This window comes from Lipophrys pholis (genome assembly GCF_963383615.2).
Source record: "Lipophrys pholis genome assembly, chromosome: 18".
NCBI classification, from domain to species: domain Eukaryota; kingdom Metazoa; phylum Chordata; class Actinopteri; order Blenniiformes; family Blenniidae; genus Lipophrys; species Lipophrys pholis.
Window position 1 is genome coordinate 22560191 of NC_137646.1, and position 26044 is coordinate 22586234.

Consider the following 26044-nt stretch of genomic DNA (forward strand, 5'->3'; position numbering starts at 1 on the left):
ATGGATGGATGGAATAAAAAAATAAAAAAATAAATGAATAAATAAATGAATAAATAAATGAATGCATTTTTTAAAAAATCACACAAATCAACAATCTACTTCTGATAAATCTGCATATGATGGAGATTATTTTAAATAAATAAATAAATAAATAAATACTGCTTTCATGTACCAGCAAACATCTCGTTATCACAATACTCAACAACATCCTCACATGTTTACCTGTTGCCGTGCGGCCCCATGCATTCAAACATGTTATGGCTTAACAGATAAAAATGTCTTAAAAATATATATTTCATGCAGAGGAATTAAATCAAACACCAGATTTTGACTCTGGTTGTAAAGTAACTTATACTTTCATCACAGGACTTTTACTGGAGGATGTTTAACAACATCAATTCCACCTGTAACAGCAAATAAAGCAGTTAAAAAGTTGCTGAACGACTCATATTTACTGTAACTAATTCTTGAAATAAAGAGTATTTTTTCATTTGGAATGTAGATATTCTATCAGTAAATAAACCAAATTCCTTCTGTTGACAATACAATTAAATTTTGGCAGTTTTAAGAAGAGTACTTTGTACTTATGCTTTTGTTAATCAGAAGTACTTTCACTTGTTGAAAGAAACTGCTGAGACAACGCCAAAGTACGAGTATCAGTATTTTCTCTACAAAGTGACTGCTGATTGAATTAGAGAAGAGTACTTTATACGTGATATTTACATAACTGCAGTACTTCTGCTTGCAAAAACATTCAATGCAGGTGATGCAACTGTAACTGTACTTGAGTACTACTTGTCAGTACTCTTTACACCTCTATGGGGGAGGAATACAACATAGACTGAAGGTAAGAAATAGGATGTATGAGGCAGTTTTGGCATGGAATATAATCAAATGATAAAGGCTATTACAGTTCAAAGTGGGTGAAGAATCAAACATTCACACGATTGGAATTGTGGCATAAATTGAGGGACTTTTGTGAGCATATTTCAAAATGGATTTACTGTACTTTTACTGTATTTTACAGCAGCAGTAATTTTGTATAATGTAGGCTATAAGAGTAGAATTAAGGTGAAATATATAGCTTATTCAGCAGGTTCTACATGCCATTAATCAAAGAAACTAAAACAAAGTTGCATTTGAAAAAACAGAACTTCTGCGAGTAACCGAGTACAATTTCTGCAATGTGAAAGTAGTCATAGTATACATTTGCTTGTTTGATTGATAGTATTGTCAAAACTCTCAAACATCGTGATGAAAGGACAATATTGTTAAAGCTACGGGGAGAGAATCAAGAGGTTATAGACTCCTGACATTAACAAACAAAAGGTTTTAAGAGGCTTTAAATACTCAAATAATACTGGGAGTTTACTGATACATGCAAAGAATGTCCCCTCCGCATGGATTGAATAATTCTAGTATATCATAAAATAGTGGATATCTCAACATGCAAAGACAAAAGTTCAAATAGGCCTCTCAGATGCTACTCAACATGCTTTATTATGCCCCAAAAACCTCTATTTTACGTAATCAGTGGTACTAAAATACCACAATCGAATAAATAATTCCTCTTCAATGTATAAAATCAAATTATATATTCGAGTTTTTGAAACGTAATCACCATTACTTTCTGTTTTAGCCTACAATATAATTCTCTCACCATAAAACCCACCAGCAATACACAAAATTTAAAGAATTTTCATCGGACACTCACTTATATATTTAAGCATCCCCATCCATTGGTGATTTATCTATTAGTGCAAAGCGTCTTAGAGTATTGTAAAACGTGTGTTAAAAGTATAAACATGATGAATCCTTGAAGATCTGCACATACAGTAAAGATAGATAGATAGATAGATAGATAGATAGATAGATAGATAGATAGATACTTCATCAATCCTGTGGGATATTCAAGTTTGGTAGTAAGTGTGGTATAAGGTGCGCAAATTCTGTGATTCTGCGCACAACAATCAAGACGCAAAAAGTGGAGATCTGTGTGTGTGTGTATGTGTGTGTGTGTGTGTGTGTGTGTGTGTGTGTGTGTGTGTGTGTGTGTGTGTGTGTGTGTGTGTGTGTGTGTGTGTGTGTGTGTGTGTGTGTGGACACGTTATTCAGCCTGCATGTCACTTCACCGCCGCCCCCGGTGGCTCCAAACTTACACGCATTAATGTGGGTTGTTTTTTTTTTCTTTTTGTTGTTGTTTGTTTTATTTCTTAACAATAAATGAAATCCCACTTCATGCAAAACATCATGTTGCAGATTATCAAAGCGGATGTAGCTGTAGCAGGATTTGTTTGTGTTTAATCTTTTAATTAAAGAATAAAAGACAGGACAGAGCCGATGCACAACAGGCTGTCGAGCCTCATCCAGCTTCATCAGTCATTCCGTCCATAGCGCGTTTTTTCTTTTTCTTTTTTTTAAAGCAGACGATTTATTCTTATTTTCTCGCATGATCCTTTAAAGGAGATGATCTGTCAGAAACACGGGGGGGGGGGGACAAAAAAAAACGGCCACCGCTACCGCGGCGGCCACCTCCTCTGCACAAATAGCACGAGCCCCCCCCCCCCCCCCCCCACCCCCCCTTCTTGTCCTATCTGCTGTCCGCGCGCTACATGGAGGACGTTATTTACCTTCCGATAGTTCAGGTCTTCTTCTCCAGGAGGTGGAGGAGGAGGAGGAGGGGAGTGGGGGGGGGGTTCAGCTGGAGACGTCTCCCGATCCCCGCTGCCGGTTAGTCGTGTTGTTGTTGTTGTTCTTGCCCGGCCTGAGGGGTTGGAGTGGAGTGGCGTGGAGTGGCGTGGCGTGGCGTGGGGTGGCGTGGGGTGGGGGGGCCGGCGGCTGTCGGGTGCTCGCGGGGCGGGCGGCCGGCGGTCAGCTGCTGCAGCGCGCGGGTCTCTCCGGTGGAGCTCGCCTTGCAGAGGGAGACGCGGTCGTACGCATAGCGTCGGAGCGGATCTGATCAGGTAGGAAGAGAGAGAGAGAGAGACAGAGAGAGAGAGAGAGAGAGAGAGAGAGAGAGAGAGAGAGCGGACGGAGCGACGGAGGGAGGGAGAGAGGGTGATCGAGAGAGAGAGAGAGAGAGAGAGAGAGAGAGAGAGAGAGAGAGAGAGAGAGAGAGAGAGAGAGAGAGCGGACGGAGCGACGGAGGGAGGGAGAGAGGGTGATCGAGAGAGAGAGAGAGAGAGAGAGAGAGAGCGAGAGAGAGAGGAAAGGCAGGGGGGACACCACAGGGAGAGAGGGGGGTTGGGGGGGTGGGAGGGGTAAGGGGGGTCAGGGTTCCCCTCTGTTTTGAAAAGCGCATGTTTCAAATACATGCGCTTGACTTTGAAAAGTCTGTTTCCGGTGCAGACAGCGTGATTTGATTTGCTGATGGGATGGAGGGATGGAACTGTCACTATCGATCAGTCAATCAATTGAACTACCATATAGAAAACACACACAGGATGGATAGATAGATAGATAGATAGATAGATAGATAGATAGATAGATAGATAGATAGATAGATAGATAGATAGATAGATAGATAGATAGATAGATAGAAAGATAGATAGATAGATAGATAGATAGATAGATAGATAGATAGATCACAATGATCTCTACCTTAATATATAACTGTCCTTCCCTCTCCCCAAATCATCCCTCCTTCATCCCAAGCCTCCCATACAAAACCACCATAAAAGCTAAAAATAACGCCAAAACATCTTTTGGTGCTATTTTTAGCGCCTTTATGTCCATTTTTGCCGACCTTCATAATAAGATAATACGCCATATGAACATATAATGTTCTGCTACGAGCAGCCAGCAGCCCACCAGCCACATGTGGCACCTTATAGTAATAAACTGACAGCCCTGGTTATTTAGAAGTCACAAAAGCACAAAAATAAAGTAAAAATGATCAAAAACAACAACAAAAAAGAGTCATCGACATCATCTACATAAATATTTCCATTCATCAAAAATCACATTATTATCACTCGACCCAACATTAGTATCACGGATTTATGAACCTTCAAGTATCTCATATTGTACCTTTAAATAATAAAAATGTAATGCCGATTTTCTAAGTGGGCTTAAATCCTGAAGTAAAGTGATACCTGAGGATTCATCCAATGTTAAATAAGTTAAGTTGTTGAATTTAATTATTAAAGTGCTTGTTACATTAACAGGTTTCAAATGTGGCTAAACGAGCAAAACACACAAGCATCTGGGAAAACAGCGTCTCATAACACATGCAAGGACTTTGCAGGTAGATTTTAAAAATGGAAGCGTCCAAGAAAAATGGTTTGAAACTCCGTTTTAGATATAAAGAAATAGTGATGTATCAGCCAAGCTGGTATCGGCGATACTGATATTGATACCGATACTTTGTACGGAAGCCAAACATGTGAGAGTAACCAGCAGGTAATATAATCAAAATGAGGTTTATTCTATTTAATTATAGCGATTGAAAAGTGAACGTCCTCCAGTTTGAACCTGAAACGTGACTCAACATTTCTCCCGCGGGCTCGTCTGTGGGAAACGCCGCCCGGACTTGATCTCCAAACTTCCCGTCCCCGTAAGAACCTGCACTGACACCCGAGTCCCGTCACACCTCAGCTCGGTCAGCAGGGCTGGAGTTGAGGAGCGCGCACGCCTAACAAGAGGGCCGCGTCTGCGTTAATAAGGCGGGAAAGCGACGCCGACACGGAGGGAGGCGGGCACACACACACACACACACACACACACACACACACTCCGGCACCACTCAGCGCAAATTGTAATTTGTTTACAGTTGATTAAATATTCATGCTGAATTAGCTGTGAGACTGCCAACAGTCACTTCATTTACACTGCTTGTGTCTGTGTCTGTGTGTGTGTGTGTGTGTGTGTGTGTGTGTGTGTGTGTGTGTGTGTGTGTGTGTGTGTGTGTGTGTGTGTGTGTGTGTGTGTGTGTGTGTGTGTGTGTGTGTGTGTGTCCTCTGCCTCCCTCCTGCACCTGTGTATATGTGTGTGTGTGTGTGTGTGTTTGCTGGTTTATAAGTGGCGTGGAAAAAACAGACTCGTGCACAGCAGGCCTGCACTCACACCTGCTGGATTCGCTCGACGATCAAGCGATGGTGCTACTGTATTCATCTCTTTTCCTTCAGTTGCCCTTGACAACGGTGAGAAGGAAGGGCGCGAAGGATGGAAATGAGGGAGACAGAAAGACAGCCAAGGGCAGAAAAATAAAAATAAAAATAACACATCATTAACAATAGATTCAATAGCGGTTTTCTTGATGAATCTTAATAAAAGAGTCCATCGAGGTTCACGAAAATTCAAAGTGACGTGTCAATGCTCTCCGAAATCCAAATCTATTTCACTTATAACCAAAAGTAGGACGGATTCCTTGTTCACGTTACCACTGCATGTTGGTCTAACGCTGATTCATGCTGTTTTATGTATTTATGCATGTTGGTGCTGGTCTATGGTGGTTTATCTGGCACGACACCTGCATACTAACACAAAACCACAGCATATGCTGGTGTAACCAGCATAATCCGCGTGAAAAGTGCTGTGCATATGTTGTATTTTAAGGTTAGTATGCTGGTGGAAAACAAGCTGAACCAGCATAAACCAGGAACAAACCTCCATAAAACCAACGTACGCCAGCATGAATCAGCGATGGATCAGTATAATTGAGCAACAATCTGGTTTAAACCGGCATAAATCATTATTAAACCAGCATTGTAACCAGCTGAAACTATAACGAACCAGCATTAAACCACAAATAAACCAGGATACACCAGCAATAAACCACCTTAAACCAGCATATGCCAGCATTAATCATTAATAAATCAGTATAACTGAGCAAAAAGTCAGCTTAAATCCACATAAACAAGCACTGTAACGAGCTGAAACTAGAACAAACCAGCATCAAACCAGCAATAAACCAGAATACATCAGTAATAAACCAGTATAAAACTGCTATAAATAGTACAATCCCACATAAAACAAGCATTAAACTACCATAAACCAGCAATAAACCAGGTTAAACCAGCAGTAAACTGGCATTACACCAACATTCAACCCGCATTTACCAACATAACCTCGTAATAAACCATTAATCCAACAATAACCCTGCTTAAACTAGGATAAACCAGTATTAAACCGGCTTAGATCAGCTTAAACCAACATGAAAAAAAACATTAAACCATCATAAACCAGGTTAAACCAACAATAAATCACTATAATTGAGCATCAAGACAGAATAAACCAGCATTGAAACCAGCTAAAACTAGAACACACCAGCATGGACCAGTATTAAACCAACAATAAACCAGCTTAAAGCAACATAAAACAAGAATTAAACCACCATGAATCAGGTAAAGCCACAATCAAGCAGCATTAGACCATTATTAAACCGACATAAAGCAACAATAAACCAAAATAAATCAGTATTACACCAGAATAAAACAGCATCTAGTTGTCTGGCTTTTTCATTGAATGTTGTTTTTATTGCCCACATCACATTAGGTCAAAATTATAGTTGAAATGTAATACATTTTCTTGTTTATTTCATGATAATACATTTCTAAGTCTGTAAAATCTGTAAAATCTGTAAAAATGAAATTTTCTCTGTGGTTTTCTTTCATTTCATTTGGCCACAAAGCACAGGGAAAGAAAATCATTTCCACAGATAATTGAAAGATAAAAGATTAGGAAACACTGTAAGTCTGTCTCTCTCTCGTTGTCACACGCACACACGCACACACACACACACGCACACACACTCACACACACACACACACCCCTCTTTGAAGCACTCCCGGGGAGATGCTTGCAGGTTTGTCAAATTTCCTCTCTTCCCCATCCAGGCATGCACAGCGTGAGCAGCAATCAGAGCAGAGCAATAAAAAGGATCTGATAACACTGAGATAATTAACGCCTCTGTGTTACGTATCAAACGGAGGGCAAAATTACTGCACCGGCATTACAGAGCGCGCGCTGTCGCGCGGCCCCGTACTGGTCTTTACCGAGCGCCTTGATTATTTATACTCTGCCGCTTTGTATGCACAACAAGTCACCATAACTCTTTGCATGCAAAGTATAGCAATCAATCAGCCATTTTTCTTCCTGCTCATCTCTAAGATTTATAATCTAGATTTCCAATCACATAGTTTCCCTTTGTATTTGGACAAAACTTTTAAAGATGGCTGCCAGTACAGCTGCTAATAAGTAGCTAGCGTAGCGCGAGCACTGCTTGTAAAAAATAAAAAAAGTCACATTAAAGAACTCCCGAGACACAAAGTTTATGTTGTCGACTCTATCACCGGCTGGCTGGATACCGGGAAAAAAAATCCAAACATAATTCTTGTCTTTATATGTCAGGTATTATTGTATAAGATCGGACAATAATGGTGGGAAATGACGTTTCCAGCTAACGCTAGTCGTAGCCTAATTACGTGGAAATATGTTTCTTGCATGCAGGAAATGATAATAAGTCAGTAGAAAGTCCTGGAATAAGGTTCCTATTTTAATTTGATTTGATTTATTTCTACACAAAAAAAAATCTAATCTTTAGCCGCTACGCTATAGTCGTCAGCTAGCTTCTCATAATAGTTTGATTAAATTCATTACAGCTTTAGTTTATTCAAGTATTTTGCTTTCTCCTCGTCAGATAAGTAGGTTTTCACAACATAATTTGATGGTGAACATGTTTTAAAAACCGACTTTTCCTGAAAAGAAGAAAGCAAACTATGTAGTTAGCTTAGCAGTCGAAGCTAAATTTACGATTTGGCAAAAATATCAGATTAAGTTTTTTGCAACTGTGTTTTGGCTTCAAAATCATCAACTGCAGTAAATTGACGACGTAGATGGTTTTTTTTGTGTTCAATCTACCATCATAACCGGCAGATAAAGTCCGTGTGATAATATAAACACACTCAGTGGCACAGATTTCAGATGGGAAACGCCACAATCTCTGTCCCAGTTCATGTTCTCACCACCCACAAACCAAACCACACAACTCGTCCCCACACACACTGAAGCAGCATGAGGAACGGTTACATCAGATCCTAAAATAAGTCGGCACACAAACATTGAAAATGAGTCATTTAAGAGAGTTCGGGGATGTCAAACAACATCTTCTGTTGGGGGGGATATTATTTTTTATTATGTATCTACACAGTCAGGGTTGATGTCTCTTTTCCCATCGTAGACAGTAAGATGTTGCGGCGACAGATTTTGCTTGAAAACTAGTAATTTCTGTGTATTTATGGGCTTTCAGAACTTTAACTACTGCTGCATTCGATCCATAACAAATGTTGAGGTTTGCCAGTAACTTTCAGATGCACATGGATGTTTTTTCTTTTTTTGCAAGTGTTTTTCAGACGATTTATAGTTAACAAGTTATAGTTTTTTACAATGGGACACACTCCTTTTAGCAGTGATGCAGAACTCAGCATAACACCTGTAATAGAAAGATGCAAGAAGCTCCTAGTTTGAAGTTAATAAAAACATACAAAAACGGTATATTTTATGAGGTTTCATAACTACAATTTGGAACAACAGACACTTTATTCCAATGTTAGCTGTTTTAGAATTTTTCTTTATCAAGTTTTTATGGATTTACCTATTTTAGATATTTTGGTCATATTACACTTTTGTTTTTCCTTTTTTTTTTTTTTTGTTTTGAAATCGTAGTTCTTTGAACTATTTTAGACATTTTGAGTGTTTTATTTGGTATTTTTGAATTTAGAATTTATTTCTTTTTTTGCCATTTTAACATGTTTTTTGTTTTTATCATTTGCAGGGACTTTAGATATTCTAGGGTTTTAGCCATTTTACAGGTTGTTTTTTTTTGTGATTTAAGCCATGTAGGTTTTTATTTATTTATTTATTTTTAAATACCATTACTTTTTTTGTGATTTCAGCCTTTACAATTTTTTCCCAACTCATTTGGACTTTTTCCTTTTTTACCTTTTCTAGTGTTTTTGACTGTTTTATCCATTATATAAATTTTAAACTTATACCAGTTTTAGTTGTTTTAGACCCCCCCTCCACCCTACCTCCCCTTTATTTTAGCGGTTTCAACAGTAAATGTGTATTAACATATGACTGTGTGAATGACTGAAGAACCACATGTGGCTCCAGGTTGCAGACCTCAACTACAGAAGATGTATGGACGGACAAAAACACTCAAATATAAATAAAGATATTCCTCTAAATTAGGTTTTGCTGTTTCTTTGTCCACCGTTGCTGATTGCCTCCAAGCTGATCTCCTCATTACCTGTAAGACACTAGAGCACGCCGGGCTTGGAAAAGCCCCAATAACCTTTTTAAAAGGTTGTAAAAGGTCGTTAATGGGCCAGGGGAACATTATTTCAATTGATCTGGGATCGACTGGTGGCTTATTGATCGGTTAATTAGGCAAAGTGAGGAGACAAAAGAAGGGAAGGATGAATGGTGATGCGTTTATTCTCAGTTCGGTCTAATCTGGGATGGAGCTTGTCAATCTGGATGCTGCTGATAGAGTCTGAGGGGCTGGTTTATTCCCCCTGCTCAGTCAATGTATGCACCCTGTGTTACTATGCTGCCACCTAGTGATCCGCTCCATTAAAAGAGATGAAGACGAAGCCCCAACCCGAGAGTGCAGGCTCAGGCTCAGCATGCGGAGGAAATGAAAAAGAAGGGAAGAGAGGAAATAAAAAAGCAGAAGGGTAAATGGTTATTGGGGCGGCGTCGAAGTCAAACGATAAGCTCTTTAATGGCATTAATTATTAAGCATAGTCTGCTGTTTCCCCTTTGATCTGAGGGATGGGGGCAATCATGGTTCACGCTAATGAGGGAGGGGGGGAGTAGAGACATGTGGAGCAACAGGGAGAGTAGGAAATGACGGAGGAGAGATGCAGACCGAGATTAAAGGGGGGGGGGGGGGGGGGGGCTCTTTCATTGTCATGAGGTCTGCCTGCGACGAGGATTCGAAATGAGAAGTCTCTCGGTACGTTTTACCTCCAATAACACAAACGCTTCAGATACGGATGGCTATTATCTGTTTCACAAACAAGAGGTCTCATTTAAAGATTAGATGGAATGAATTAACTATTAGATCGATGTGGCCCGACTCACTAAGATCCTGCTCAAAGCGGCTAAACTGCGTGCCCATGCATGTAGGTTATGTGCGTTTTGCATGCGATCAACCGGAAAAAACGGATTGAGGGTTTCGTTCGCATGAAGCCTCGTAACATACGACAACAATCTGCTGGGAATGGTCTCGTTTCAATGCTCGTTTAACGTAGAGGGACTGGATCTCAACAAGCACTGAATAAAAGAGTGATGGCATGAGTCAGAGAGTGAAGGGAGTTATCACCAGCAAATTCATCTCAACACAATATGGGAGGAGATTCAACACAGAAAATACCTCCTGATAAAGTCTGCAAATAAAAGTCGAGGAGGGCCAGCTGAGGAAACGGCGAAAAAAAAAAAAAAAGAAAATCATCTGATTTACACTAGATTTTCGCACCAGATGCAATTTCAAGCATCGCAAACGCTTTCAAACGCAGTATATCAGATTATAGGAGGCTCTATTCCCGTGAACTCCTCCCAGTATGTCATGTCATCTCAAAAACACACATTAAATTCCAGATAGGAAGGTACATGCACTCAGCATGTAACTACCTCTCAGTCCATCAGCTTTCACGCTTGCATCTCTTTTCATACGCGCAAACCTTAAGTAGTAGTTGACATTTCTGCATCGATTATAATGCAGTCGTGTCATTCTCAAATTCAAATTAGATATAAAACATGGCTTAGGGAGGCGAAAGGGGTAAAAAAAAAAAAATAAGATGCTAAAAAGCAAACATTTGGGCACAATTTGTACTTTATGAAAGGTGCACAGCCCGTCCGAGTCGATCGGGCTCTTCAGGTGTTCGCTTTCGTGAAGAGTTCCTCTCTTTATGTCAGACAATGGCAGAATCCTCCTGCTAAAGATGAAGCTGCGGCAGCTGGTCCGCTTAATTTAGGCGACAAGCTGGAAGCACAGAGCGGGCGCCAGCAGCGGGCCCTGCCAAAGCTTAGCATAAAGAACCGACACGAAGCGACGCCTCACGTTGATACGCGGCGGAAACCTGCGGAAAGCTTACGGATTAAGGTTTTTTTTGCTTATTCTGAAATGTCTCACAGAAGCGTGGGGAAACTCGAGGTCGCGGCAACCTTCGCCAATGCAAAATCATTGCGTGTCAAACCGTGGGGCAGGGCGTCCGGGGGAGATCTCCAGGGTGTGGCTACGAAACGAGCAAGTCCTCACGTGAGGCGAATGAAAAAAGACGAGAGACGAAAAGGTAAAAGATTGGTGTGGAATTTTAGAGAGAAAAAAAGCAAACTGTAAAATACAGAGAAGAAGAAGAAAAAAAGTGAGAGTTTCCACCCTTCTCTCATGTACCGAAGCTATAAATACCCCGGTGGAATACATAGATCAGGAACATTTGACTCATCGGCCATTTGAAGTGCAGTCTAATGCAGCAGGCCTGGATCCTACAGGTGAAGGATGGAGTAAGTGCACTTTGAGGGTCATTTAGAAGACAATAAAGCAAGCGGCAGCAAAAATAAATAAATAAATAACAAGGAAGAACGGATTGGTCATAACACCCCCCACCCTGTATACACACACACACACACACACACACACACACACACACACACACGTACACAAGTGGAAAAACAAAGAGGCCATTGTGTGTTTGATTGGCCCCCGCTCGTCACCGTGTTGGTTTCCATGAGAACGAGCGAACAGGTGGTAACCTCAAAGAGCACAGCAACACTTCCTCTCACGAGCCGGCTTCGGAACGGAGAGGAGACCACAAAAACACACACCCAACATCGCTACACCCCACCACCACCCACCCCCAACCCCCCCACCCCACCGGAGACCACCGCACTGCTTTCAAACTTCTACTGACAGTAAGAAGTCTCCTCAAAGGAGAGGGGGCGAGGTTACCCCCTGATACAGGGCATAGTTTTCACCTTTTATTATAAGATAATGTCACATATCTTTTATTTTGGTGCATATTCATCTATTGCACCAACGATACACTCAGTCACAACGTTTTATTACCGTAATAGAATGCAATGGATTTTAATCTATTGTCCTTTTTACTGTGAATGGTGCTGATTTGCTGCACAATGTTGTAGTGGTTCGTCCTTTATCCTCACAGCAAGAAGAGCCTGGTTTAATTCTGGGCTTTGTTTGCATGTTCTCCCTGGGTGGCTTCTCTCCATGTACTCCGGCCACCAACTGAAGCTCCTCAAGTTAAGGTACTGTAAAGTCCTAACCTGGCTTGTTCTTCTTGCCTCTATAAAGGTCCCTGAAATAAACCACAGAATCATGTTGAGACAGTAAATGGAGTCTGTGATGGCACGAGGAGGATAATCTTCTCAGGTGTTAACCTCAAAGAGTTTTAGTGGTTTCTAAACTCTCTGAAGGGAAATTCATTCACTTAGCGATACGATCGATACAGTGTGCAGAGCAGCGGCGGCAGCGGCGGCGGCGGCGGCAGGGTTATTAACTCCAACTGCTTTAATCCCAGAGTGACTCGCCTGCAAACCACAAAAACAACTCGAGACAACTACTATTGTGGTGTTATTCAGCCAAGAAGAAACGCTTTCACAACAAATTTGAAGCAGCCATTAGGATGTGTAAAAATAAAAATAAAATGCATGTTGAGAAGATCAATTCTCACTTTTTAACATCTACACTTAAAATAACACTTATTCTAAGTACATTGTAATTGGTGTTGCTTTTTGTTTGTGCCATCAGCTGACTGCATTATTTAAAGAAATGTCACAAATGCAATTATAAAGTTGAGAAAACAAGAAGAAGACCATTTTGAGAAGACATGCTGACACAGAGGTTAAGCGATGCCTTTTACCAGCACGGTTCTTCCCTTTATATTTTATTATAAGAAATTATAGATTTCCAACAGTAATAATCGTCCCCATACCTGGAATGATGACCAGAAGTGAAGAAAGTCTGTCCTCTCTCTTCTTGGCTTGTTTAAATGTTTGAATAGTGTGTTGCTCCGACCAGCCAATCAGAAATCAAATCCTATATAGTGTCATCAGGGGGTTTAGCCAATTCCAGTTAAGGTAGGCTCCTCCATTTGACTCCTCCCACAATTAGGCAGCCCTGCTCTGGCACATGGCACCACGAGAGGAAGCACTTCCTCCTCTTCCCAAGATGGGCATGTGTGGGCGGAGCCAGTCCAGCTCACACAGACACAGCAGATTCTGAATGCAGCTCCTAAGATCCAATATTCAAATGGATGGAAAATCAAGGAAAAGTTGGATTTGGGTCGATAAACTTAGAATCATGACACTCTGGAGGCCGCCATTGTTGTTATGTGCAGAACAACTATTTGCTACTACCGTGGTCGATTTTCAGCTGCTTCAAGCTTCTTGTCGTAGAAACAGAATGACGCATATGAACAGTCGGGACGAGTCTGACATGCGTTTGTCTGACATGCCGAGTTAATAACGTGACAGTCGTCTCTCCTCACCGCCTCCGGGGGAAAACACTCAGCGAAATGAAGACCGAACCACGTCCCAGACGCTGGCAGGATTGAAGTGTTGTGTTCAAGGACGCTCGAGTGAATCTATTGTAGCACTACTCAAGGGGCCTACTTTGGATAAAGCATCTGTGAATAAAAAATAAAAAAAAAGTTTCATACAAAATATTTTCATCAAGCAAATTTGGTTCACAGCTAAAAATAATTATTAGATAAACACTTGTATGTGAATAAATAACAGTGTCAATACAGATTTGATAATAATGAGTTTTCCCATCAACTACATGTATTTACTCCACCTTGGAAAGTTTTTTTCTCCGGCCGGCTTCAAACTGTGATCTTCACAAGCTTAAAAGTTGGTCTTATAAAAAGGTTAATAAAACAAAAAAGAGGTAAAATAGGATATGGAAGAAGACGTCTTACCTGAGCCGATGGATCTGCCTCTCAATAGAAGCTCACACCAGAATCTGACAGAGAGAGTTTAAAGGAAATGTTTTCATCATATTGTTCTCAATCTTGTGTGCTTATGTCAGCTTGCCCTCCGTCAATATGCCTACAGTACATGTTGCTGATTGGACGATTAGATATTAGCAGTGAAAAGCATTCGGGCTCATCATAATTTCTTCATATTACAGTGGATGGTGTTTACTTGCAGGGGCTGGTGGACTCCGACTCCGAGCGAATGGACGCCAGAGTTTCCCGTTCAGGGGGGGGTTCACGTCTCAAACTGGAAATCGTCTTTTGTCTGAGGCGATGACGGCGATCTAAAAACTGAATGTGAATCGGAGGAAAGTGACTCACTCGTTCTCATAAGAAGCACAAAGGTGGCTGCTTTCAAATACGTTCACACACCCACACAAGCGGCGACAGAATGGGATGAAATCGCCGTCGTTAATAAAAAAAAAAAAAAATTGGTGAACGTTTGAGATGAAACTCCCCCGTTTGTGCTGCTGCACACCTTTCAGTAGGTGCACTGTACAAACGATGCTGCGCCGTTACACAACCCCGGTCAGTGGGGCAATTGTGTAGGTGTTTGTGTGTAATTGTGTGTGTGTGTGTCCACATGTCACACACACACCAATTAGAGGAGCCAGAGAGCTGATAATTAAAACAGAACAACAATAGCTCACAAATCCGCAGCAGGAGTACAGCTGGCTTGTTACGCAAGTAACAACTACTTTTGTTTGTGTGTGTGCGTGTGTGTGTGTGTGTGCGTGTGTGTGTGTGTTTCACACAGTTATTTGAAGAACAGGTGGTGAAAGAAAAGCAAAATGGACCAAAGTGAGTTTATGTCTTCTCCTGTGAGTCCACTGTATGTAGGACATATTGTTCACGGATCCGAATCTGCTGAATATTAACTAACTGAGGAGGTCATGTTAGGCGCGAATAGTGTTCACAAAGCGCTTCAAATGCAGTGTTAAAAGAGTACGCGCTGTTTTTTTAAACCATTATTTTTTGTTTCCCTTGCAGAAAAAAAGTACTTTAAGGAGAGTAAGTTTTGAATTTGCTCAGCGAAAAAAAAAAATTTAAACTGTGATTTTTTTCGCAGATTGCTCCAAGATCTTTTGAAAAAGGTGGAAATAGAAGTGGGATGTCGTCTCGTTGGCTTTAAGCGAAGCGATCAAGATCACAGTGGTGGGAAATGTCCCTGTTATGGGTTTATTTGATATTTGATGCACAAATCTAATTCCAACAACATCTAGAGTCGGGTTAGTAGCCTCGGTGGGATCTGAGGCCTCCACCCAACAGACTCCCAACATGGGGAACCAATGACCCAAAAGAATCTATCAAGAGAAGGACATTTATTATACACGGTACATATTCCATGATGGTCTTTGTGTTAATTGATGTCTTTCTAAATAGCTGCTCCTGTGTGTTTACGTGTCAGTGGCATTGATTAACAGTAAAGAGAAGGATCAATTAATTGAAAAGAAATAGCTCCGCTGGATGCAGGCTGTGAGTGAGGAGCCACATGTGCATTGACTCCATAACGGGGCCGGCGCTTTAGAAAAGAATTGATTTAGCTCAGCCGGGCTTTTGTGTATCGAGTACAGCATAATCTGTTTATCTGGCTCGCTGCCAACGGTTTTAAGAGATGAACGTGGAAATCAACTTTGAAATGGGGATTTTTTATTCTGTCCATCTCCCGCTTTCACTTTATAGATTTAAACTGATGCAATAACTAAAAGTATGATTTATGACTCGGTGTGTTTGTGTGTGTGTGTGGTTTAAAGAAGCTTGAAGCACTCTATCCGCAGTTACATGGACAACAAGTAATGGGATTCAACACTGCTCTGATTAAAATTGCTTCATGGAAACGCTCCAATCCGATTAGATTGGCCCGGTCCGATTTACCGTACATTTTGTTCCAAAGAGGCACGAAAGAGCCACACTGAGGTTCCACACTTCAATGACGACTAACTCAACTTCAAACCCTTCAAAAAAAAAAAAAAAGAATCTGTTGTTATTTAGTTGTGTCGGTATTGAACTGACTTTATGATTTGAGGTTGTCTTTAATGTGATGGCGCCACATTGACAAGTGTGTGACCCCGTGTTGTGTGATGTTCAGGAACCTTCTGAACAAAGGCCGTCGCTCTTCTTTTTTTCTTCTCCTCCCCAGCCAGTGTCAGGACACTCAGAGCTTGTACGAGCCGGGCTGCAGACCCCAAGTGACACACATTTACGTCAGCTGACATGGAACTTTGATTTTGAGGAACTCCGAGTGCTCCGAGCACGGAAGCGCACGCACACACACACACACACACACACACACACACACACACACACACACACACACACACTCTGATGCGTACCACGGCTGCCCTTTTCTATCAGCATCAAAGCTGTTCATTCTATGAATAAGAAGAGTGAGCTATTTTCATCTGACACCCCGGTGTGGCTCTGAAGTCGCCCATGTTAACAGTGATACGGACTGACAGGTGTGTGTGTGTGTGTGTGTGTGTGTGTGTGTGTGTGTGTGTGTGTGTGTGTGTGTGTGTGTGTGTGTGTGTGTGTGTGTGTGTGTGTGTGTGTGTGTGTGTGTGTGTGTGTGTGTGCGTGTGTGTGTGTCAGACAGCAGTAGTGTGGCACAGTGGGGTCCTAACCCACAGCTGCTTGCAGTGACAACAGCCTGTCTGAATGCATAACTGTTACACACACACACACACACACACACACACACACACACACACACACACACACACACACACACACACGCATCTGTATTATTATGTACAGGAAATGACCACTTTTATTGTGATTCTTTCTTGTTTTTTAGATTTTCTCGCTCAAACTTTTTTCTAATTTCCAGTATTAACGGTTCCTATTTATCACCAACTGTTTCAATGTTGTACATTTTTTTAAATATTTTGACGTAATTGAATATTTGCGTTCCCCTTCTCTCAAAGTTTGATTCATGGCCTGCATCTAACCCATTTGCAAACAAAATCGTACTATTATGTTATTTTCTGGCGCTAATCAAATTTTTAACAAGCCACTGTTGGATTATTTTACTTAAAAGGCAATTTCCTCAAGATTTAATCTTGGATTAGAGTAAATCGATTTAATCTCATTATAAATATTATCATGAATACACTTTTCTGAGTGATTTCAACCAATTTCCTGAAGTTAATACATTCTGTATTCAATCCAGTGTAATATATCCAATGATATGTCTTTTTCTCTAAACTCGCCTTATGAATGGCGACTGAGCTGCACTTGCCATTAGAAACTTTAAATAAATAGTTTTTTGCTGTGTAAATTGAAACTAGTCAGATTACATGACTCTCTTACGAGGATTTTTGGTTTGTCATTAATGTTACTCGGTATTAGTTTGACGGAAGTGAAAGGCGGATTGAGATCATTAAAAAGTACGACAAATCTAAACAAGCGGGACAATTATTTTAGGTCATTCCTGAACTTTCAGTGTCGTTTCAGCTAAAATCTGGAATTTATTTGTTATTTTTTTTAATAATTTTTTTTTCATTTTGTACAGAAAAAAAGCTCTTTGAATCTGGCAGTAGATATTTTGTCCGTGGTTTATACCCGTTGAGGTGGCATAACATTGACTTTGTAGTATTTTCAGTGAAGAGCGATCGTGTGATATCTCCCTCATCCTTTATTAATCTCTCTTTAGGGTCCGTCTCTGTTGCCTTTTACTCCTTTCTGTCCATTTTTCTTGTAATCTCTTTTGCCCCCGTCGCTCTCTCCAGAGAGCAATATTGTTCTCAATAACTCAGTCTAATATCTCACGCTTGCCTTTTCTTCCCCCTCGGTCACGCGCACACTCACAAACAAACGCGAGACGTGGTAGGGTTCCTCGCCGCATCGCGGCCGGCGACAAAACGCCGCTGCAGCTCTCCGCAGGAAACTCCTTCAGACACATCATTCACGACGGGGGGGGGGGGGGGGTGTGGGGGTGGGGGGGTCGTGCACATGTCGCTTCCTGCCACTCGTCTCAACAGGAACCGACGGGAATAGTCGTACCTCCTGGCAAAGAGGCACGACCGTGTCTGCTCTTCCCGTACATTCAAACGTACAGTGTGCCACTGGGGCTTGGCATGAGCTCCTTATTTCTGCTGTCTGACCTCTTTCTAGACTCACACTGATGGATTCCTCAACAGAACCGAGTGCGTGAGGGAGTTGTCCACTATTTGTTCTATATAAGGGGACTGAATCCTGGAGGCACAATCCGCTGCTGGGGCTCCAGCTACAGTACCTCCATATTGGTTTACCTGTATTTAAATTTCAACATTTGGTTTTAAGGTCAAACTTATATCAGGCATTTAAGGACTAATTCACTAAGGTCCAGTATAAATTGTGCTAAATGTCCGGATTGAGTTTTCAGTACGGAAGCCACTCAGCTTCTCACGACGTGAAAACGCATCTATTTTTGTGTTTTCATTTCAGAAAAATTTCACATTTAACACCGCAACAATTAGAAAACAATGTCCGTCTACACGGAAACGGCAGAGAGGCTGTAAACAATGTAGTTTGCATGTCGGGGCACTAGTGGGTGCTGTTGTTTGGCGAGTACACGGACTTCATCGAAGTTGGATTTACTATTACGATGACTCAACGATGACTCATGACACTGTGGAGGCCGCCATTGATGCTGTTGCACATGTGCAGAAAAGTTGCATTTCCCCCCCCCCCCCCCCCGTTTCCACAGAGATGGCGCATTTTTTAAAAGTTGTGTTAACCCCCCGTTTCCATAGAGACGAAGTCGTAGCATTTTCGAAAAGGTCCACCTTGACAGCCATTCTCAAACATTTTACGCTTTCACTTGAAAACGTTGTGTAAACAGGACCTAAGAATAACACCATGAGTGACTTCGCGTGCGAACAGGACTATTTAAATGACGGCTTTAGATCCTTTTCATAAAAGAACGATGTAGTGGAATTGGTATCGTTTTGCTTGCGTTCGTCTGAGGTGCCTTAATGACGCACAAAATGAGTCGCTATCAAACATATGGGAACCTTATAGCAAATTTGAAGGTCACAAAGTCAAAGCTGGTGGGAAAAGAAAAGCAGCAGAAGAAATTCAGAAAATGCATATGAAGGGTTACAACACAAGCAAATATCTCATAATGAAGTCCACAAGCAAAAGTCTTCTTTTCAGACTTGTTAAAACAGAAAAAAAAAAAAATCCTTAACAAAATGACCATTCCATTGTTTGCCATACGTTAATGAGCAAACGTGGTCGATAGACAGTGCTTGTTACTTCACACCTCAGTATGCTCAGTAGACCGCAGCCTGTTGTTGACGTTGTTGGGATGTGTGTCTATAGATGAGCATGCATTCCGGTTGGGATGATTTAAATTGTGTTGCGAGGTTAAAAAAAAGCAATTCCCAGGAGGAAAAACCATTAAATTCTGAGGTGAAGAAATGTCTTTGGGCTATATTGCCATTAGGGTCAAGCGAGTGAAGGTCGAGTTTAGAGTAAGTCTCTAGAAATGAATGTAGGTCAATGTAATGATGCTGGAAACAAAAGAAGTGTGTATGTGTGTTTGTGTTTATGTTTATGTTGACTCCCTCTTAGAGTGTATTAGCCTACAGGAGATATGCAGAAAGTACTGAAGCTAGAAGTGGTGAATGTGAATTCAATCTCTACTCTGCTCTACAAGCAACTGTGAACATACTGAGACTCCACTTGTTGTGTATTCTTTCTAGTTTTCAAAATAAATCTTACACTGTAGCCTTGTGTGGTCTTGTTGTTTGCTCCGTCCTTCCCCTGGGTCGTGCTGTGACATTATACATTAATGAATCACTGCACAGGAAAGGGAAAAAAAAACACTTCTTCCTCGAGGCGCCGTGAAATGAATCGTTCTGTGGAGCGTTTGGCCTAAAATCTGCAAGATTTCAGGGCGAATTACTCGAGAGAGAAATCCACTGGAGGCAGAAATCACAAAGAGGAAACTCGCACAGGGTCAGAAAAAGGTCGCAAAAGGCAACTTTTATAAGCGGATGTTCAAGCTGAGCAACATAATGGCTCATGGTTTGAATTTAGAGCCGAAAAAAACCCCTGTTAATTTCTGTTTTTATTTGCCTTATGTGACAACATATTGAATATTTTTTGTTTTGGTAAGACGAATAAGAGTAACATATAATTTTAATGAGTAATTTTCAACATTTACTATATTTTAAACTTGACCTCTTGTGTCAGATTAGATTAATCTAACATATATTTTTCTTTTTAATGTTTTTATTGACATATACTGGTGAAAAACTTTACTGTATGCAAAAAAATTATAATAATCCAGCCTTTTACCAATCCTGACCTTTATAAGGATTCAAATACTATATACGTATGTATCAGTTCAGTTAAATAAGATTGAATATATATTAACCCCATTTCTTAAGAAAAATGCGTACTATTGGAATAGTAGTTTTATATCTTTTTTATAAACGATTAACATTTGTCCTCTTGTGAATGTTTTACATTTTTAATTTAGATTTATTTAAATGTATTCACTCATTTCTAAAGGCGCTATACTGTTTGAAAAGGGGCAACAATTTTAATAAGCCACCAGGGGAGAAAAACTCAAGTAAAAAAAAAATATATATAGATGAAGATTGTAAGAGTATTTATGACTTCAAGATGCAAGTATTCTTTAAATAGCCCAACTGATATACAGTATTTATGTGCATCATGTGTACTTTAGATTTTGGAGATATTTGAATACCAACAGGTCTTTAACTATGCTGAAACATGTAAATAAGACATAAATTATTGTCATAAGTGCTCTTTTGGTAACCCTGAGGATAAAAGTGTGTACTGAAGCTGTCAAGAACAGGATTAGTTTGAATTAAAATGTTTACCGATATACAGTCCTTGTGGGAGTATGTTGGAAGACCTTTGACCATTGTGAAAAATTCTGTGTCAAAATTAAATCAAAGTATGGAAATAAAGTATGAGCAGATTAAATGGGTGAATTCAAGCCCGGGATTGATGTGACTGATGAGTTTCCAGGTCAAACCTCGACAGCGGTGATGACAACGTGCAGCCAGAGGTGAAAAGGCTCTCTGGCGACTGAGTGGCCCCGACAAGAGCGGCTGAAGCTGGACAGCAGCAGGTCGCTACGCCTCCTGGACTCCATCCAGAGGACCTGAGCCAGAGGCTGGAGGGATGGATGGATGGAGGGAGGGAGGGAGGGATGGATGAATGGATGGATGGATGGATGGATGGATGGATGGATGGATGGATGGATGGAGCCAGAAACGTGAGCCAGGATCAGACAGCGTGTTGCACTTCATTAGAAAATGGATGTAAGAAGTCAGGAAATTAATTCATCAATCAAGATGGGAATGAATGAGCGCATCAGTTCAGCCGTGAGAAATTCTCCACGGAAAGACGTCAGAAACTGTGATGGCGAGTCCAAAAGTCAGAACGAAGGCGTTATCTAATATTACAAATCCAGAAACGAAGGATATTTCTCTTCAATATCCCCAACTAGTTCGTTACTGTCTCCCCTCGTTGCTGTCATTCGAAGAAGAACATCAAAGTGGTTGTTTTGCTCATCGCATGAGCTCGGCTGCTCTCATTGTCGCAGCAAACACTCATCTCCTCGGTAATTGTTTCGATGAAGTACAGAGATATTTTCTCCATGAGTCACTGATGACGGGGTCGCATTAACGCCGTTAAAAGCGCTATATTTGGAGGTTGAAAATTGCATGTTTTGTACCATGGCAAACACACACACGCATTGTTATTGTTACCAATCTGCAATTTTCATGTGTGTACACAGGTCATAGTTTTTTTTTTAATACATACAAGAACATATACATATACACACTCACAATCACATTATCTCATTAACCCAGTCTTTCTTTCGCTGCCTCACACATATTTCAATAATAATATTTACTGTGAAGATGCTGAAATTGAATTCATGAATTCACTCAAATAGGTTTAACTTTCAGTTTGTTTTGCAGGTGATTTGCTATTTTGTGCGATCAGGGTCACACGCAGGATTCTCCATATCCATGGAGGCAAACTAAAGGCGAAATAGTGTGTGTTATTTTACACATGTATCCCATGGAGTCCTCATTAGGCCTGATGAGTAGATCACTTTAATCCAGTGTATGTGTGTATTAATTATTGTAAATTTACAACATTGTCATGTAGAACTTTCAAAGAATATTTTGGTTTATGTTTTTTAACAACAATGAACTTTTGTCTATTCATTAACACGACTCAATGATGGCGGAAAATACGTTTGAATGACCTTAAATTGGAGCGAGGTATATATTTTATTTGATTGTAGTTTAATTCATTTAGTAAAGTTTCTTTTTATTCATTGACAAAAGAGAAAAGAAACCCAAAACAATCCTATATATATAATATATATATAATTAACTCAAAAAATAGAATTCATGAACAAATCAAAAAATAATACAAAAAAATGTAAAAATTTTTAATTAGATCAAATATAACAGGGTTTTAAAAGTTGGCATATTTAATTGAGTTTCATTTCTACAGAAACCAAAAAATTTTTGTTATTGAGAAAAATAACATTTTGTGTAAAACAACCCCAAATGGCTAAAATATGATAATATTTCTATTGTCTAAATCGTCGTTACCAAACTTCATATAATTGCAACTACATGAGCTGTTGACAGTTTGGCGCTTTTGATTATGAGAGGCACAGGCCCCTGTCCTCAACCTAACCATGTGTCTTTGATGCAAACATCAAACAGATTCTCCATTTCAAGTTATTCTCTATGAAGCATGTGTTGGGAAAAAAATAAGAAACAACACACACACACACACGCACACACACACACACACACACACACACACACACACACACACACACACACACACACACACACACACACATACACACACACACACACACACAAAGCCGTGTCTTGCTCGGTCAAAAAGCAAATGATCATTATCACAGCAGCATTCCCGCTCCCTGGGAGCCGCGCTTCGAGAGTGAAGAGGGACGGTCACATTTCCGTCAGCCGAGCGCTCTCTGCAGTCCATCAATTTGCTCTCCGGCTCCCTTTCAGCCTCCCTCTCCCTCTTGACCTTTCGCCGAGACCTTTAATCAAAGCGGAGTTATGGCTCCCCGGAGCCACCGCTAACTACCAAATCACACATCCTGACAGTGCTGCGTGGGATTTGGTGCATCTGAAAAGTCGGTGTCCTCCTCTTAATCCTGCAGCAGCAGCGTTGAATAATGCATGCTTTTCACAGCTTGAGGGGGGGAAAGAAAAAAAAAGACTTGAAGTGCAACTGGTGATTCAGCGTATGATTCGATCCTAAGTGCGGCTCTCCAAGACTTTAGTTGTGGCAAAATATGAAGAAACGGGGAGAGAAGAAATTGCAGCTTTTGAATGAGCGTCCACATGCGTCATTTTTTCAGCTCATCAGATTTTGACGCTTTCGGTTCCTAACGTTTGATTCCAAAGGTGAGATTTCTATCCAAATTAGAGTGAGGAGGAGCGTATTCCGGTGGGAAGCCACTCGGTGACACGCAAAGCCAAGAGTTAACCAAACAAGCTTGTCAAGCATGTGTTTGAATTCGCACTCTTAGAGAACATGCAAACTCAACACAGAAAAGCGTTACGCGGTGGAACATCCATCCTGGGTGGCGGCTTTAAACAAGCTGGAGTCCCGGGGAGCTGACTTTGGAGAAAGGGCAGAGTACAACCTGGACAGGCCATCACGGTCCGACACACAAAATCGGATAATTCACCAACGCCTACAACCAATTTAGCGTCGTCGCCGGGTTTCCCCTCTCGACTATAAGACGTCTCTGTTTTTCAGTTTTCTTATGAGTCAGATTGACTCAAGCAGATGAAGCCGGTCTCAGTTCAGAAAGCACTGCTTTAGAAAAGGCTTGTTTTCATTCATTCATTGAATTGTTGGGTCAGTCAGAGGTCTCCGTGTACTTTCACGCATTCTGTTTTCTACAGGTACTTCAGTTTCTTCCCCACAATCCAAACACATGCGTGTCAGGTTAAATATCAACTCGAAATTCTCCGTGGGTGTGAATGTATGAGCTGTATGGACCGGATCAAGCCTTTCAAACAAACACCGTGGCCCGTCAGTTTCCTTCTATTCTGTAAATCTAAACCAAAAAAAAAAAAAAAAAAAAGCTAAATTTGCCCTCTTCTCTCTTTAATCTTAGTCTCCCTCAGAGATGGTTGCTCTGCAGCAGTTTCCCTGTGAGAAGCTCATTTCCACAGTCTGCAGTTAACAGCTGACGCTGAGGCGTCTGCTACTTGAACTCTGGGAAGCACTGATGCAGGCGTTAATCCGAGGTTCTGTTAATGAGTGATTTCAGGGGCAGGACATTGTAATGAACTCATCCTCTGCAGCAAAGGGACCGACTGGTATTTCTTACCCCGGGCAGTCCTTGAAAGATGTACTTTCAACCATCACATGTACTGAGTTTTGTAACTGCACTTAAAAAAAATTCCGCTTTGACTTTCATGTTTGTTTCCATTGTTGGTTATCATCCAATCATTTTATTAGTCCAGCGTATAAGAGATAAAACTGGGCATCACAGCACACCACCTAGTGGCACGATAGGGTACTACAAGATTAACAAGGCCGGGATAAGTTGGTTAGTTTCACTGGATTCTGGCTTAAACCCCTTTGAGGTTATGTCAGATGTGTTTAGGTTTCCTCTCATTTTGTTAAGGTTTTTTTTCCCTAATTCATTCTAAAAACATCAAATATTTCATCTCATAAACAACAGCAGGCAGTTATTTCGCTCTTCTTGTCTATCAACTATAACAGTTAATTTTGATGTATCAACAAGAAATAGGAACAATTCATTTCAATTTGCCTTTTTTTTTTATCTCCTAATGTTATGTAGTGATGCCTCCTCTATTAAATTTGCACATGCCAAAGGAACTTTCTTTTCAACCAAAGAATGCGGTTGAAAAGGTGTACAATAGATATATATATTAAATCAGACATCATAACCAATAAATACCTAGAAACGTGTAATACCAATTGGTACCACATGGTGATGTAGTGAGTCTTTTTATTCTTTGGTCCAAGAACTGAAGCAAAAGCTAACACTGAAAATCGAAACGTAACATAAGAGATCGGCTTGAGCTGTTGCTACGCATTTTAAGCAAACCGACTCACTGCTGCCACCCAATGCACACAAGTGGCATTTCATTCATGGCGGATGGCTTTACACTTGTAATTATGAAAGTTGTTTAAAATGGCCAATAACTTTGGTTTTGTCCTGCAAGTAGAAATCTATAGATATGAAGACAAATGTGCTATGCCACCAAAATAAATCTGCTATTATCTGGTAGATTTCCCTCTAAAGCGTCGCCCTCGAGGGGAAACCCAGCAGCTACTGCATGGAGGGGGGGGGGGGGGTTGTAGGTGTGTGAGCTGTATGTGAATGTGCGGGGGAGATAAAGGTGGGAGTGAAGAGCGGTGGGAGTCGTATTAGTCATCCACTTTTACTGCTGACACGCTCACATCCAATGAGTGTGTGGGGATTTAACCCTACACAAACATGCTTATCCTGGCTTTCACAGCAGCATCAACCCACACATGAGTAGAGCCATTATAACAGCCTTGGCTTTTCTCCTTGGCTGTTTTTTTTTCTTTGTTTTTTTTCATTAGAAGACACTATGACACTATGTGTGTGTGTGTGTGTGTGTGTGTGACACCACTGCCCTAAATATGAACAGGTTATGCAACCTTCTCAGAGTGGATCATCTGTCCTACTCTGACTTTCAACGTGGAGGAGACGAGGACCGGAGGAGGGACGAGACGAAGCCTCGTGCCGAAGACCCAGCAGTGATGTAATACAGTTTGACTTTGCATTGCTCCGTCATCGCCGGTTCGGGTGGAGAGCGGAGAGAGAGAGAGAGAGAGAGAGAGAGCGTGAAGACGGACGGAGAGGATCAGGGAGTGAAGGCGCGAGCGACACCAAGCAGCTTTCTGCAACAAAGCATACCAAAACAGCAAGATGATGTAACGGCTTACAATTACCCATGGTGCTTTGCTGGAAAGATGAATGAAGTCGGACGCGG

The 26044-nt window shown here is 41.0% G+C and overlaps 1 protein-coding gene across 1 annotated transcript in view; it reads right to left on the reverse strand.

Moving 5' to 3' along the window:
- The window catches only part of LOC308124048 (diacylglycerol kinase delta), a 69178-nt gene extending 66217 nt beyond the window's left edge, over positions 1–2961 (reverse strand). The window contains exon 1 of the mRNA XM_080486830.1: positions 2631–2961. The gene's annotated coding sequence lies outside the window, so the exon portion shown is untranslated. The remainder of the gene's footprint in view (positions 1–2630) is intronic.
- Between the last annotated feature and the right edge of the window lie 23083 nt (positions 2962–26044).